The sequence below is a fragment of the Chiroxiphia lanceolata genome, chromosome 1 (assembly GCF_009829145.1).
Source record: "Chiroxiphia lanceolata isolate bChiLan1 chromosome 1, bChiLan1.pri, whole genome shotgun sequence".
In the NCBI taxonomy this organism is placed as follows: domain Eukaryota; kingdom Metazoa; phylum Chordata; class Aves; order Passeriformes; family Pipridae; genus Chiroxiphia; species Chiroxiphia lanceolata.
In genome coordinates this window covers 18,465,209-18,469,395 of record NC_045637.1, presented here as the reverse complement: position 1 = coordinate 18,469,395, position 4,187 = coordinate 18,465,209, and positions in this window count along the sequence as shown.

Genomic DNA, 4,187 nt, shown 5'->3' with positions numbered 1-4,187 from the left:
TAAAAAATGTCTGCTTTTGCCTTTTTATCAATGTATTTATAAACATTTCAGAGTTTTTCATGGGAGATTATATTGACCTGTGCAGGAGAAAATAATTTGTTATGGATGGCCTGCAACTCAAAGTGTGCTCCTGGTAGGTTATGCAACAGTAGAGCACAAGTTACAGCTGAACACTAAAAGTGGATTTCTTGTCACTGTCACTTGCAGCTTCCTGTGCTCCCTTGTGCATTTACATGTGACAATGCAATGGCTACCAGCAGTGGCATCAGTACACAAGAGCGGTGCACCTTTTTTATAAAGGCTGATGTTGTGAATGTAAGGAAGTGTTTTAATCACTTACTTGTGTTGGTAAATTTGTATTTCTGGCAGAAATTCTTATACTTCCTACAGTTAAGGAAAAAAATCTTCTCCCCTTACACTCGTTGGATAGGTAGTGTAGTTGAGAAAAAAAATCATGTCCTGCTGTTAAAAATCCTAGTGTGAAAGTTCAAGTACAAGCACTTCAAATTCCATTTTTTTGTACACTTACTGTATGTATTTACAGTGGAATTCCCGGGTAAAGTATGCATGGTAAATATGCAGCAGAAGGCAACAGTGCTTTAGTGAAGAAGAGGAGTTTAATGTCTGCTGGAAAGAAGTGTGTGTGTGTGGGGGGGGGGTCTGTGTACTGTTTGTGTCCAGCCCAGTACTTTGGTGGATGCCTTTTCAACTGTTGTGCAGATACTATTATCCTGAATTCATGGGTTGTATGGATTACTTACCTTGTGATAGAGGGGTGAAGTTAGCACATTCTGTGCCTGAGAATTTTTTCCTGTGCCTACAGGGAACAGTGAAGTTCTAAGAGAATGGGAAGGGATAGGGGGCCATGTGACTAGATCTTGCCTGCCTAGACAAATAGAATTTTTAACTAAGTTGTAGTGGGTTCTGGCACAAGTTTTGCTTAAGAAATAAGTGATTGAGAAAACAAGATAGTAAGAATTACTTTTAATAGCCTCAGTCATGGAGAATGAGTTACTTCAATGCAGACTAAACAGCAGTATGGCAAGTAAATCTGCTCCCACTACACACCTCCAAAATATTTGACAGTGGATAGGAGATGAGGAAGTTTATGAATAAACTTCAGTAGCAATCTGTGTTTGTCCTTTTAAGACCACTGAAGAAGCAAGGAGGTACCAGTCATAATTCTTTCACTATTGCTGACGCAGGGCGAGAAAACTGACTTATCTGCTGCCTGTTTAAGGTGAAATGTGTTGGAAGCTGCATCTCATTTTTTAAAAAATGGCACTATTTTTGAGACAATGTAAAGTAGATGCAAATCAATACTATTTATTAAAAATAACAACAGATGGGCTAGTTAATAAGTTGCAAACAAACCCCCTGAATACATCATGTAAGCACATCTGATTTTTGAGCCTTCAGCTGTTTTAAAAACCTTTGGGTGCTGCTACCTTCCTGCGTGTCAGTCCTCCTGCATTGCTTTTCCCTTCTGCTGTTACTGCTTTGCTGTTCTTCTGTCTACTTTCCCATACTTAAGCATAGCTGCTCTAGAGATTCCTCCCATCTCTGCCCTGTGCTGACATGAGGGAGGACACTGCTCTCAGAGGAAGTCTCTTCCACGGTAACAACCCATGCATTGTTATCTGTTTCGTCTTTTTCCTGTGCTCTCTCTTCTTTCCTTCTTCCTATATCTTGATTTTTATCCTCAACAAACATGAGAATACTTTTGGTAAACTTATTGTGAGGCTGCTGTGCTGTCTTTTCCATTGGTTTGATTTCCTTGAGGGATCCTGTACACTCACTGTGTACACTTGTTTTCTTTCCCTCCTGCTGCCATAGGTTCTTCCTTTTCTCTCACTTTCCACCTTACTCATTCTATGATTCTGTGAAGGGTACAGGTGAATCTCTGGTGGCAAGGGGTTTACTGCCTGAGTCTCAGCTTTCAGCAGCTTAGGGGCATGTTGGGTACCTCTTGAGGTGCATATTAAAGAAAGGCTTTTTTTGTTCCTGGGTTAGAAAGAAAATGTTTATTGGGATTATAAATAGGCATCCCTTCAGCTCGGGAAGGAGCTGACTTGGTTCCTGTGTTATAAGCCTGAATTCAATAACACATCTGCTGTTTTACCCTTAACCTGTGTACTGCATGTCCTCCCCACCTGCACATTTTGAGACAAGACTTCTGGTGCGAACAGGTGTGGGTATGAGCATCTTCTAAACTCAGAAGAAAGGATGGGAGTTTTTATTGAACTGCTTGGAGGCTGATGTCCTCTCAGCTACTCTGTACAACGCCAGTGGGATGCAGGTGAGACATGAATAAGACTAAAGTGTAATATTAGAGGGGAAAAAAATTTAGGATGGTGTGTTTTTAACAATTGGCATATCCTCCAGCCCAGTTTTTCCCTGAAGTCTGGGACTGGAGCATTTATTATGGTACTTTAGGCCTCTTCTTACAAAGGGCTCCTTGAGCTGTCTACATCCCTGAAGCCGGAGGAGGAAAGGTGGAGGTTTGGATGCGAGCTGAATTTTGGATAGAGATCAGAGCAAGGACTTTTTTACCAGGAATGTTGGGACTTCTGTCACCTCTTGCTGAGTGTAGTTAAATGCCTTATGAAAGCTGAGCAGACTGAAAGATATTTAAAGACGGGAAGAAGCTTTGATGTTATGCTGCTATCAGTCTTATGTCTTAAACAGCGCATTTAAAAACACTTAAAAACATTACTGCTAAATGTAGCCTGCCCAAAACATGGTTTGAAATTAGTTTGGCCTATTGACATTTTTAAGTGTAGGTTTGTGCTGCTTTGTTGCCTCCTGCTGCAAAAGAAACCCACATAGTTGCAGGTGAATGCATCTCCTAGAACTGAAGATTACTTTTTCCTCTGAATTATGCTCCATTTCACGATCCCTCAAAGTGAAGATCACTTAAACAATAGTGGCAGTAAAAGAGAAATCCAGCATTGTAACATCACATATAAAATAATGCTCTCTTGGCCTTGCACAGACATACTTTGAAGTAGGAATAATAAGGCATTTTCTGTAATATGTTTCAGTCCCAAGAGGAGATATCTAGGAATTAAAAAATTCCATGGTTGTGTAAAATTTACATTAATCCCTCTAACTATTAATTTTGACTCTAAGTCCATATAATTTAAAAGCTTTTGAAAGTGACCTTTGAGCAGTATCCATTGCAGCAGTGTCACAAGGCAAGCCAGCTGGCTGCAGGCACCCAAGATGGGAGAGCATGGAAGAGGAAGTTACAGCAAAGCAAGTACGATGGTCTCATGTCCATCTCTGTGAACTCTTGGGGACTGACTATTTACACCAAATTATCTGTTAGATTTCTCTTCCTTAATTAATGTAATGCTTAATTAAACCTCTGGAATCTCTGCTGCAAACACATAATAATTCACAACCCAGGCATGACAGGGACATGAAAGGTGCCCAAGTTGCCTGTGTAAGTGTCAGTGCATATCACCCTCTTGAGTGTTGCAAATGCTCCCTGTACACTGGCCAATTAATTATACTCCTCCTTTGTGAATTACTCATAATTCCCTTCCCAAAAGCTGCAGAACAATGTACAGCAGTGTCAGGCTTCACTGGACCCCTTCTGCTCTGTGTTGCGCAGGGAAATACTACCCTTGTTTTGCTGAAGGGGAAAACAGTGAGGTTTGAATAGCCAGAGGTGGTGGTGAAAGCTTGGCTGGAGTGAGAGAAACCGCACTGTTTCATCTGTTGAGTAGTGTTCCCCTCCTCTGATCTATCCACAGATCTCAGGTTTTGGACATGGAGAATGGTTTGATGGTCACAGTGTGCACACTGAGACTGTATGACTGTCAGCTGGGTTAAATGAGGCCTCCTGGACCTCTGTTAAATGCCAGAAAGACTGATATTGTCCTGGGATTGCTGCAATGAGAAGTTCCAGGTTTCTGGCTGATCGCATTGGGTTAAAGATTAGGTCACATGTGTGAATGCAACCTCGGGTGGCAGAGGGTGTGGTGTGTGCATCTACAGACCGACTGGAGCCTTTAATGAGCCTGGCTGAGTGCTTACACTTGGAGCTGTACTCAGGTTTCCTCAGTCTAACTCTGTTACAGGACCTGATAGAGTACTCCCTTCCAGCTCAGGCTGTACCTAACAGCTCAGCTGGGATGGGCTATTTTCTTATATCTTTGCTACAGTAAAACTCTCATACG